The following is a 13,213-nucleotide window of genomic DNA, read 5'->3' as shown; positions in this document are numbered from 1 at the left end:
TAAAGAGCATCAAGTGTTGATGGTGAATAAGACCACTAGTTTCAAGAGAAACGGCAAAGGAAAGAAGGGTAATTCAAAGAAGAGCGGCAAGCCTGTTGCCAATCCGACGAAGAAACCCAAAGCTGGACCTAAGCCTGAAACGGAGTACTATTATTCGAAGGGTATGGGTCACTGGAAGCGCAACTGCCCCAAGTATCTGGCTGATAAGAAGGCGGCCAAGGAAAAATCAGGTATATTCGATATACATGTTATTGATGTGTACTTAACCAGCTCTCGTAGTAGTGCCTGGGTATTCGATACCGGTTCTGTTGCTCATATTTGCAACTCGAAACAGGAACTGCGGAATAAGCGAGGGCTGGCGAAGGATGAAGTGACGATGCGCGTGGGAAATGGTTCCAAGGTTGATGCAATCGCCGTCGGCACAGTTTCACTTCAGTTGCCATCAGTATTAGTTATGAACTTAAATAAATGTTATTTAGTGCCTGCGTTAAGCATAAACATTATATCTGGATCTTTTTTATTGCAAGACGGTTAGTCATTGAAGTCAGAGAATAATGGTTGTTCTATTTCTATGAGTACTATCTTTTATGGTCATGCACCCAATGTGAGAGGATTGTTCATATTAAATCTTGATAGTGATAATACACATATACATAACATTGAGACCAAAAGAGTTAGAGTTAACAATGATACGCCATGTTTTTATGGCACTGCCGCTTAGGTCATATTGGTGTAAAGCGCATAATGAAACTCCATACCGATGGACTTTTGCAGTCACTTGACTTTGATTCACTTGACACGCGCGAACCATGCCTCATGGGCAAGATGACTAAAACTCCGTTCTCCGAAACAATGGAGCGTGCAAGTGACTTGTTGGAAATCATACATACCGATGTGTGTCGTCCGATGAGTGTGGAGGCACGCGGTGGATATCATTATTTTCTCACCTTCACTGACGATTTGAGTAGATATGGTTATGTCTACTTGATGAAGCACAAGTCTGAGACGTTTGAAAAGTTCAAACAATTTCAGAGTGAAGTCGAAAATCATCGTAACAAGAAGATCAAGTTCCTACGGTCTGATCATGGGGGTGAGTATCTGAGTTTCGAGTTTGGTACTCACTTAAGACAATGTGGAATTGTTTCACAGTTGACACCGCCTGGAACACCACAGCGTAATGGTGTGTCCGAACGTCGTAATCGTACTTTATTAGAGATGGTGCGATCTATGATGTCTCTTACCAATTTGCCGTTGTCGTTTTGGGGTTATGCATTAGAAACAGCTGCATTCACTTTAAATAGGGCACCATCAAAATTCGTTGAGACGACGCCATACGAACTGTGGTATGGCAAAAGACCAAAGTTGTCGTTTCTTAAAGTTTGGGGATGTTATGCTTATGTCAAAAAGCTTCAGCCTGAAAAGCTGGAACCCAAAGCGGAAAAGTGCGTCTTCATAGGTTACCCAAAGAAGACAGTTGGGTATACCTTCTATCTCAAATCCGAGGGCAAAGTGTTTGTTGCTAAAAACAGAGCTTTTCTTGAGAAGGAGTTTCTCTCGAAAGAATTGAGTGGGAGGAATATAGAACTTGATGAGGTTGTCGAACCTCTAAATCCTCTTGATGGTGGCGCAGGGCAAGGGGAAACCCCTGTTGTTGCGGCACCGGTTGAGGAACAAGTTGATGATGATGATCATGAAACTTCGGATCAAGTTACTGTCGGACCTCGCAGGTCGACAAGATCACGTACTACTCTTGAGTGGTACGGTAATCCTGTCTTATCAATTATGTTGTTGGACAACAATGAACCTGCGAATTATGAAGAAGCAATGGTGGGCCCGGATTCCAACAAATGACTGGAGGCCATGAAGTCCGAGATAGGATCCATGTACGAGAACAAAGTGTGGACTTTAGAAGTACTACCTGAAGGCCGCAAGGCTATTCAGAACAAATGGATCTATAAGAAGAACACACACGCAAACGGTAGGTAATGTGACCGTTTATAAAGCTCGACTTGTGGCAAAGGGCTTTTCACAAGTTCAAGGAATTGACTACGATGAAACTTTCTCATCGGTAGCGATGCTTAAGTCTGTCCGGATCATGTTAGCAATAGCTGCCTTTTACGATTATGAAATATGGCAGATGGATGTCAAAACGGCGTTCCTTAACGGTTTTCTTAAGGAAGAGTTGTATATGATGCAACCCGAAGGTTTTGTCGATCCTAAGAATGTTGACAAAGTGTGCAAGCTCCAGCGATCCATTTATGGACTGGTGCAAGCATCTCAGAGTTGGAATAAGCGTTTTATTGAGGTGATCAAAGCATTTGGGTTTATACAAGTGGTTGGAGAATCTTGCATTTACAAGAAAGTGAGTGGGAGCTTTGTGGCGTTTCTAATATTATATGTGGACGACATATTGCTGATTGGAAACAACGTGGAGCTTTTGGAGAGCATAAAAGGTTACTTGAATAAAAGTTTCTCTATGAAGGACCTAGGAGAAGGTGCCTACATTCTAGGCATTAAGATCTATAGGGATAGATCGAAACGCGTGATAGGACTTTCACAAAGCACATACCTTGATAAAGTTTTGAAGAAGTTCAAAATGGATCAGTCCAAGAAAGGGTTCTTGCCAGTATTACAAGGTATAAAATTGAGTAAGACTCAGTGCCCAGCAACTGCGGAATATAGAAAGACAATGAGTTTCGTCCCCTACGCTTCAGTCGTAGGTTCTATCATGTATGCAATGTTGTGCACTAGACCAGACGTCAGCTTGGCCATAAGTATGGCAGACAGGTTTCAGAGTAATCCAAGAGTGGATCAATGGACGGCGGTCAAGAATATTCTGAAGTACCTGAAAAGGACTAAGGAAATGTTTCTCGTGTATGGAGGTGACAAGGAGCCCGTCATAAAATGTTACATCGACGCAAGTTTTGACACCGATCCGGATGACTCTAGGTCTCAAACTGGATACGTATTTATTCTTAATGGGGGTGCGGTAAGCTGGTGCAGTTCCAAGCAGAGCATCGTAGAATATTCTACATGTGAAGCGGAGTACATGGCTGCCTCGGATGCCGCAAAAGAGGGTGTTTGGATGAAGCAGTTCATGACAGATCTTGGAGTTGTGCCAAGTGCACTGGATCCATTGACTCTGTTATGTGACAACACTGGTGCCATTGCCTTAGCAAAGGAACTAAGGTTTCACAAGAAGACCGGACACATCAAACGACGCTTCAACCTCATCCGCGACTACGTTGAAGGAGAGGACGTGAATATTTGCAAATTTCACACGGATCTGAATGTAGCAGACCCGCTCACTAAACCTCTTCCACGGGCAAAACATGATCAACACCAGAACTGTATGGGTGTTCGATTTATTACAATGTAAATCGCATGGAGATGTGAGGACTAGATTATTGACTCTAGTGCAAGTGGGAGACTTTTGGAAATATGCCCTAGAGGCAATAATAAATAGTTATTATTATATTTCCTGTTTAAAGATAATTGTTTATTATCCATGCTATAATTGTATTGAATGAAAACATAGATACATGTGTGGATAAATAGACACAACAATGTCCCTAGCGAGCCTCTAGTTGGCTAGCCAGTTGATCAAGGATAGTCAAGGTTTTCTGACTATGTGCAAAGTGTTGTTGCTTGATAACTGGATCACATCATTAAGGGAATCATGTGATGGACTAGACCCAAACTATTAACGTAGCATATTGATCGTGTCATTTTATTGCTATTGTTTTCTGCGTGTCATGTATTTGTTCCTATGACCATGAGATCATATAACCCACTGGCACCGGAGGGATGCCTTGTGTGTATCAAACGTCACAACGTAACTGGATGACTATAAAGGTGCTCTACACGTGTCGTGGGTATAAGTCTGACAGTAGATGTGTAGGGTACGAAAGGATGGGCAGAGCCTTAGCTACGACGAGGTTGTATGAGTTCAGGCCCCTCTACGGTGGAGGTAAAAGCCCTACGTCTCAGTGCTCCTGGGAGCTTGTTGTCGAGTGGAATATGGATTACAGTGAATTGCTAACCCCTGCACCAGTGGGGAAGGGCGGCTTATATAGAGTGCGCTACCCTTCACAACGGTTCGGTGCACAGGGGTGGAGTAGTGGTGAATAACTGCATACGTTACAGGTAACGTATGTCTTAAATGCTAATAAAGGTATATAGAAACGTATGACCATTACCCTCCAGGGGGGTTACGATGTACAGAGTGGAATACAGTCGGTAAGCTTGACACGCTCCGAATGCTCATCTCCGACTGGATGATGGAGGAATCGTCACCGACTGGATAATGGGAAGTCCTTAATTCAGTCGGAACTGACTAAGGGCCTTGTCCTTTATGAAGGGTAGTCCTTGGGTAGGCCCCACAGGGCAGGCCTATGACCCTACCCTAGGACTATAACCCCATCATTAGTCCCCGAATGGATTGGGGTTGGAAGGACGAAGCGATGCTTGGAGTACGGATCCGACTGGTATGGATGCGACTTTGGTGTTGTTTGCCTTGATCCATTTTATCTTCTTGACCAGTGATCCGAGTGGATGTATTTGTGAAACGAACCGTTAGGGACCGAGTGCTTCCGTGGTATCTTTTGACGTGACTAGTCAACTGACAGTGGCGGATTTTCCGGGATCCTCAAATTTCGGTTGCCGCACGCTCGGCGGGGGTGACGACATCGTAATCGAGTAGTATCCGTCGCCTTGATTTCCGCGCCTTCATCACCTCCACTAATATCGCAGCGACCGGTCGGGGGATAAGATTTCGGGGCCACCTGCTAGTGACCCAGTCGGAACCTTATTTAAACCTCTACAGCGAGGGTTTTTCGTTGCACTCGCCTGATAGCTCGCACTTGCCCCGCTTCTCTCGCCACCTCCTACGCATCTCAAGATCTTTCCTTCTCCTTCTCCCCCGCGGGTCTGCAGCCTCCACCATGACAAAGGGGCAGACGAGCAAGCTCGAGGCGCGGAAGAAGAAAGGGAAGGCGGCGGCTCCTGCTCAGCGGCGGCAGCGAGCACTGCCGGCGGGTTGGATCCAGGGGGATTTCCTCCCCTCCACGGTGACGAAGGAGGACATGCTGGAGCTGGTGGAGCACGGCATGATCGAGCACAAGGCGTGGAGGTTGCCGACGGAGTGTGAGACCGAGCCGGCGCCCCAGGAGGGGGAGCGCGTCTTGTTGCTCAGTCACGTGCACCGAGGCTTCTCTCTGCCTCCTCGTCCCTTCTTCAGAGGTATACTGAACCACTTCGGGGCGCAACTCCACCATTTTCCTCCCAACGCAATAGCTCATCTCTGTGCCTTCGTCGTGCTGTGCGAGTGCTTTATCGGCTGTCCTCCCCATTGGGGGCTTTTTAAGCACATCTTCTCTGCTAGATCTCAAACCATAAAAGGCTGAGCCAGTCGGATGACAAAACTCACCTCCTCCAGCTCTGCGGAGGCTTAGGCTTCCAAAAGAAAAGTAAAAGTAGCTATCCCGCTCTTCAGTTGTCTGAATCCGTTAGGAACTGGCAGTCGACTTGGTTTTACTGCCAGGACGTTGCTAGCCTGAATGCCACCACTGGACTACCACCTTTTAGCTTAGACCGACCGGATCCGCCTAGGCAACTCGCGCTCACGAAGATGGAGAAGATCCAGATCCAGCCTCTGGTCGATGCGCTTGTAGAGGTCGTCCGAAAGGGAGTCACTGGCATAGATTTGCTGGAGGTTTTTCTGGGTCGGCGTATCCAGCCTCTGCAAGCTCGACACCACGCCATGTGGCACTACACGGGGCCTGAGGACTCCACTCGGACTAACCCCGAGTGCATGACAGGGGAGCTGGTGGCGTCGTGGGTCCTCAACATCATAGGCGCCTGCGATAATCCCAGAGGAGCCCGGCGAGTGAAGCCCTTCCGTGCGGACAACCCTCCTCCGAATGAGGTGAGTATAACTTGTCGAGTGCACCCAATTGTCTTAGATTTATCGCTTTTTCTTGTATTACTATCTGACGTCTGATGTTGTCGACTGTATCTCGTGCAGGCGTGGACCAACTGGTTTTCTCCTGTCTCGAACGGGAATCCGGCCGAGGAGGAGGAAAGCAGTCAGGAGGGCAGCGTGGAGAGCGTCGAGTACGTCTCCGACAGTGGGGGGACGGAGGAGGAGTCCGAAGAAGAAGAGGGGGAAGATGAGGAGCAGAACTCGCCACACCCACCTCCAGAACCTCGAACCAAACACCGCCACGAACCCGTGGCTCCGTCGGCTCCTCCAGCGGCCTCGAGTGCTCCGCCAGCCGCTCCTGTGGTTCCGAGTGCCTCGCGAGCTGCTCCCGTGGTTCCGAGTGCTCGGAGCACAAAGAGGACCAGGGACTCTGCTGCTGACCCCGCGGGCCAGCCCTCTAAGGTGGCCAAATCGAGTGGATCCAAGCCTCGGAAGGCTTTGCCGCGGATGAGGATCGTCGTTCCCGTCGCCTCAGCGTAAGTGCATTATTCTTCCATCTTCTTCCAGTATTTAATTGAACTCATGCTTATCGGTCGAATGAATTTACCTTGACAGAGCTGCTACCTCTGCCACTTCTGTGCCGCACCAGGAAGAAGATCCCATGGATACAGACAATGTTGTCACGTCCCAGCAAGGTACGTCGTGGCGACTCCGAGAGCTTACATTATTGTTTCGCGAATTCCGTCTTTAGTCTTGCCCTTTTTTCTGTGGTCTCACATCGTTTGGTCGGGCTTCCTTCAGAGGTGATCCATGTGGAGGACGACGACCAGAAGAGGTCCGAGCAAGCTGCGACGCCTGTCCTTGAGGCTGTTCCGTCTGTTACTACCCCCGCCATGGACGCTCCGCCAACCGAGATGATGTCGTCGACTGAAACGGCGCTTACGCTGCTGAACCGACTGGAGAAGGACTTGGGATGCCCAAGGAATCTCTTGACGTGCCAGGTCCGGCGACTGTTCAGTACGACGCCCGGCGCCTCCCGGAAGATCAGGTGGGAGCTGCCAAGGAGGCCATGGTGCGGGCGGAGTTGATGGCGGGTGATGCCAAGAGAGCGTACGACTCCATCGCGTCTGTGTACAAGCGAAGCTTGGAACTCCGAGACGATATCCGAGTAAGTGGGCTAGTAAGTATTTGCTTTCCCCTTGTAACCCACTGGGTGTTTAAGCCAGATACTCGGATACATAATGATTATTTGCGGTGGGTTCACTCTTAGTGAACCCAGTGGGTGTAGTCCCCGAGACTTCTGTCGAGTGCTTGCACCGGCAGTTGTCTTTATATAAATTTTCTTTTAACTTGATCAAATCAAAACTAATCTGTTCGAATGTTACTAGTGGGGGCATTCCGAGTGCACCTACTGGATTAGTCCCCGAGAGTAATTTTACTCAGGACGGGTAGTAGTAGCCTCATAGGCTTGTTTGTTGTTATGTATCTCAATAGGGCGGACCTGTTTGAGCAACATGCCAGTGGGGTCACTCTTAGTGAACCCACTCGGTGTAGTCCCCGAGACCGCTGTCGACTGCTTGCGTCGGCAGGGGTCTGAAGAACTTGGAGTTTGTATTGTTGTCTTTGTTGAATTTGCCTGATCGTCTCTTCGCGCTGACTTGCAGAAGACTTGCGAGATGGGATCAGCGTACGAAACTCTGAGAGCTGAAAAGATTCAGTTTGCTGCGGAACTGGATGCAGCAATGCTTGCCTTGGCTGGTATGAAGGGTGTTCTGGCTGAACGAGAGAAGTCCTTGGAGGAGTCCCGTGAAGCAAACAAGGCATTGGTGGCTGAAGTGGAGAAAATGGGGAAACAAAGAACTGAACTGATGGGACAGATGCAGGTGCTGAACAGGCGGTGCATAGCACAGGAGAAGTACGTCAGTGACTGGGCAAGGCAGATGATTGCGCTTCTCGGTGCTAAGTTCTGTTTTTCTGAGTGTTTGTTGACTATGTAGTTCATTCTGCGCTTACTTGCTGCTCGTCTTGTCTTTGCAGATTTTTGTATGGACGCTGAGGCTGAAGCAGCTGACGTGGAGCGGTCGGTTATTCCGAACGTTCCACTCGGCGACGATGCCAATCGAGATATGCTCCGAGCGCACATTCACCTTGGTAAAGTGGGACCTTTCATCGGTCGACTGAGAGAGGTCGTCAGCCGAATCGACAAGGAGCTATGGCCCGAAGACGAGTCTCGGCAAGAGATGGAAGGTTTGATGACTCGGCTGGAGGAGGTCCTGAACCGAGTGCAGGCGTGGAAGAAGTCTGCGGCTCGCTGTGGTGCGGACGTGGCGTTGTCGCTGGTCCGAGTGCACTGCAAGGCGGCTCGCGAAGAGAAGCTAAAGGTGTTGCAGGTCACAAACACGAAGAAGCTCCGATTCGAAGATTTCATGGAGACCTTCCTTGAGAGCACCACTCGCATCGCAGACGGGATCGACCTCGACACTTTCGTGGAGCCTGCCAGTCCCAGTGCCAGTCCTGATGACTCCTGAGAAAACTTTTTACCTTGGTATGTCGAGTGTTAGCTGTATGAAACTTTGGCCACTCCTGTTGGCCGTCACATTTGTGGTTCGGTGTGGATAAGCTTGATCTACACCGAACCAACTATCTTTAGACGAACTTTGAATTTGAATCGAATCTTTTGCTCTTCCTGTGCCAAAGAGTTGTTGACACGATTTGGCTCGTGGTTTTTGTTTGGCGTTTCTTGGTGAAGCCAATGGCAAACATGTGGAGCATGTAATTGTCAGCTGTCTTGACATCTGCATGAGCCTCACTGAGGGTCTGCTGGATCTCCGAGTGGATCTGTAGGATACACTCGAAGGCAATTGTGTACCTAGGCGATTCGTGATCGCGGCTAAGTCTTCGAGTGGGACTGTAAGGTCGTACTCGAAGCGAGTTGTTACTCATGTAATTATCAGTTGTCTTGACATCTACATGAGCCTCAATGAGGTTCTGGTACTCATGTAATTGTCAGTTGTCTTGACATCTACATGAGCCTCAATGAGGTTCTGCTACTCATGTAAATGTCAGTTGTCTTGACATCTACATGAGCTTCAATGAGGGTCTGCTAAGTCTCCGAGTGTGCACACTCGGAAAAAGTTTGTACTTAGGCGATTCTTGATCGCAACTAAGTCCCCGAGTGCGACGTTTAGTGCACACTCAGAGAAAGTTTGTACTTAGGCGATTCTTGATCGCAGCTAAGTCCCCGAGTGCGACGTTTAGTGCACACTCGGAGAAAGTTTGTACTTAGGCGATTCTTGATCGCAGCTAAGTCCCCGAGTGCGAAGTTTGGTGCACACTCGGAGAAAGTTTGTACTTAGGCGATTCTTGATCACAGCTAAGTCCCCGAGTGCAACGTTTAGTGCACCCTCGGAGAAAGTTTGTACTTAGGCGATTCTTGATCGCAGCTAAGTCCCCGAGTGCGACGTTTAGTGCACACTCGGAGAAAGTTTGTACTTCGGCGATTCGTGATCGCAGCTAAGTCCCCGAGTGCGACGTTTAGTGCACACTCGGAGAAAGTTTGTACTTAGGCGATTCGTGATCGCAGCTAAGTCCCCGAGTGCGACGTTTAGTGCACACTCGGAGAAAGTTTGTACTTAGGCGATTCTGGATCGCAGCTAAGTTTTTTTTTTGAGACCGGAGTTTGCGACCGCGGAAGAATTTTGAATCTGCAAAAACTTAATCTGCTTTGTATTACTTCAACGATACTTGTTCTTTACATTGCTTCAGTCGACGGTCACGTGTAGAAGCGCTTCAGGAGATCTCCGTTCCATGCTCGCGGCTCGTCCGTTTCCCTGTCGAGGTTGTAGAGTCGATATGCTCCGTTGTTCAGCACCTTGGAGATGATGAAGGGTCCTTCCCAGGCGGGAGCCAACTTGTGAGGTCTCTGCTGATCCACTCGGAGCACCAGGTCGCCTGCTTGGAATGTACGACTCCTGACATGTCACGCGTGAAAACGCCACAGATCTTGTTGATAAATGGTTGAGCGAGTCAGTGCCATCTCGCGCTCCTCCTCTAGAAGATCCACTCCGTCTTGCCTTGCTTGCTCTGCTTCAGCTTCGGAGAAGAGTTCAACTCGTGGAGCATTGTGAAACAAGTCACTCGGAAGGACTGCCTCTGCTCCGTAAACGAGGAAGAACGGGGATCGCCCTCTAGATCTGTTTGGGGTTGTGCGGAGACCCCAAAGCACCGAAGGCAGCTCGGTGACCCATGCGCCGGCGGCATGCCCCACTTCTCGCAGGAGTCGAGGCTTCAAACCTTGCAGAATAAGTCCATTCGCCCGCTCTGCTTGCCCGTTTGTTTGGGGATGCGCCACGGATGCAAAATCCACTCGGATACCTTGGCCTGTACAGAAACTTTTGAATCTGTCCGAGTCAAAGTTTGTTCCATTGTCAGTGATTATGCTGTGAGGTACCCCGAATCTGGAGATGATGTCCCTGACAAACTTGATGGCCGTAAGGGCGTCGAGCTTTTTGATGGGCTTGGCTTCAATCCACTTTGTGAACTTGTCGACTGCCACCAACAGATGTGTGAATCCCCCTTGGCCTGTCCTGAATGGACCGACTGTATCTAATCCCCAAACTGCAAACGGCCAAACAAGAGGGATTGTCTTCAACGCAGATGTTGGTTTGGTGGGACTTGTTAGAGTAGAACTCACAGCCTTCACATCGATCGACCATATCTTTTGCCATTTCGTTTGCCTGCAGCCAAAAGAAGCCAGCTCTGAATGCTTTGGCAACAATTGCCCTTGAAGAGGCGTGATGACCGCAGGTTCCTGAGTGAATTTCTTCCAGGATTAACTGTCCCTCCTCGGGAGAGATGCATCGTTGAAGGACGCCTGAAACGCTTTCTTTGTACAACTGGCCATCAATGACAGTGAACGACTTTGACCTGCGGACGATCCGTCTTGCTTGGACTTCGTCTTCTGGTAATTCTTGCCTCAAGATGTATACAATAAACGGCACAGTCCAATCGGGGATGATAGCAAGAACCTCCATGATCAAATCAACCACAGCAGGGACTTCGACTTCAGTCGGATCTGTCAAGCTCTTTGGTTGTACTGGTTCCTCTGTGAAAGGATCTTCTTTAACTGAGGGAAGGTGAAGGTGCTCGAGGCAGACGTCACTCGGGACTGGTCTCCGAGTGGATCCGAGTTTCGCCAACTCATCAGTTGCTTGGTTTTTCAGTCGCGGAACATGGTGGAGTTCCAGACCTTCAAACTTTTTCTCGAGCTTCCTCACTGCATTGCAGTATGTGGTCATGGTGGGGTTCCTGACATCCCACTCCTTCATCACTTGATTGACTACCAAATCCGAATCGCCATAGACCATCAGGTGACGGACGCCGAGTGAGATGGCCATGCGCAGTCCATAAAGGAGAGCTTCATACTCTGCCTCGTTGTTGGAGGAATCAAAGTGTATCTGCAACACATACTTGAGTTTGTCACCCTTCGGCGATATGATCACAACGCCAGCGCCGGAGCCATTCAACATCTTGGACCCATCGAAGAACATTGTCCAATGAGCCGAGTAGATGTGGGTCAGTTGCTGTTGTTCTACCCATTCTGCTATGAAGTCACCCAGAGCTTGAGACTTTATAGCTTTCTTGGCCTCGAACTTGATGTCGCAGTATAACATCTCCATTGCCCACTTCGCCACTCGGCCTGATGCGTCCCGATTGTGTAGGATTTCCGACAACGGGGCATCAGAAACGACGGACACTGAGTGGTCTTGAAAATAATGAGCCACCTTATTCGCAGTCATGTATATCCCGTAGATAATTTTTTGATAATGGGGATACCTCTGATTGGAAGGAGTCAGGACTTTGAAGACATAATACACTGGCCGCTGAACCTTGTATGCATTGCCTTCTTCTTCCCGTTCGACTCTGAGAACAGTGCTGACGACTTGATTTGTAGCCGCGATGTACAGAAGAAGGGGTTCTTTACTGAGCAGAGCAGTAAGAACCGGCTGGGTGGAAAGTAGGACTTTTAGGTCGTCGAATGCGATTTGGGCTTCGTCTGTCCACTTGAAAGTATCTGATTTCTTCATGAGTCGGTACAGAGGAAGTGCCTTCTCGCCGAGTCGACTGATAAACCTGCTCAAAGCCACTAGGAAACCTGTGAGTCTTTCAACATCGTGTATTCTGACCGGCCGCTCCATTCAGACGATGGTCCCGATCTTTTCGGGGTTGACATCGATCCCCCGTTCGGAAACGAAAAACCGAGTAACTTTCCGCTGGGAACGCCGAATGAACACTTGGCTGGGTTGAGCTTGATATCGTACCTACGAAGGTTGGCGAATGTTTCTGCCAAGTCAGTCAGCAGGTCGGAACCTTTGCGTGACTTGACTACGATATCATCCATATACGCCTCCACATTCCGACCAATCTGGTCGAGGAGGCATTTTTGGATCATGCGCATAAAGGTTGCTCCTGCATTCTTCAAACCAAATGGCATAGTGATGTAGCAGAAGCACCCGAATGGGGTGATGAAGGTTGTTTTTAATTCATCGGGGCCATACAGACGGATCTGATGATAGCCCGAGTAGGCATCAAGGAATGACAACCGCTCGCGACCCGCAGTCGAATCGACAATTTGATCGATGCGGGGGAGCGGAAAATGGTCTTTCGGGCAGACCTCATTGAGATGCTTGAAGTCGATGCACATTCGGAGCGACTTGTATTTCTTGGGCACCATGACAACATTGGCGAGCCACTCGGAGTGGTGTACCTCGCGAATGAAGTTGGCTGCTAAAAGTTTAGCCACCTCTTCTCCGATTGCCTTCCTCTTGTGCGCGGCGGACCGATGCAGGCGTTCTCGGACAGGCCGAGCGGCGGGATCCACATGCAGTCGGTGCTCAGCCAACTCCCTGGGTACACCTGGCATGTCACCGGGCTTCCATGCGAAGATATCCCTGTTCTCACGGAGGAATTGGGTGAGCTCGGCTTCCTATTTAGGATCGGTGGTGGAGATGTTCGTCGGAGCAGCGGTGTCGTCCGTCGGGTGGATGCTGACCTTCTTTGTCTCTCCCGCCGACTGGAACACGGACTCCGAAGCTGGCTTCTTCGAACGCATCAAGTCAGCGGGGTCGACTGTTTTCTTGTACTCGTCAAGCTCGAGGACAGCCATCTGCTGATCGGCGATCCTCGATCCCTGCTGCAAACACTCCTCAGCCCGCTGCCAATTGCCTGTGATAGTGATCACACCTTTTGGGCCTGGCATCTTCAGCTTCAGGTACACGTAACATGGACGGG

The sequence above is a fragment of the Hordeum vulgare genome, chromosome 6H (assembly GCF_904849725.1).
Source record: "Hordeum vulgare subsp. vulgare chromosome 6H, MorexV3_pseudomolecules_assembly, whole genome shotgun sequence".
In the NCBI taxonomy this organism is placed as follows: domain Eukaryota; kingdom Viridiplantae; phylum Streptophyta; class Magnoliopsida; order Poales; family Poaceae; genus Hordeum; species Hordeum vulgare.
The sequence above is the reverse complement of the archived record's forward strand: the minus strand, read 5'-3'. Positions refer to the sequence as shown.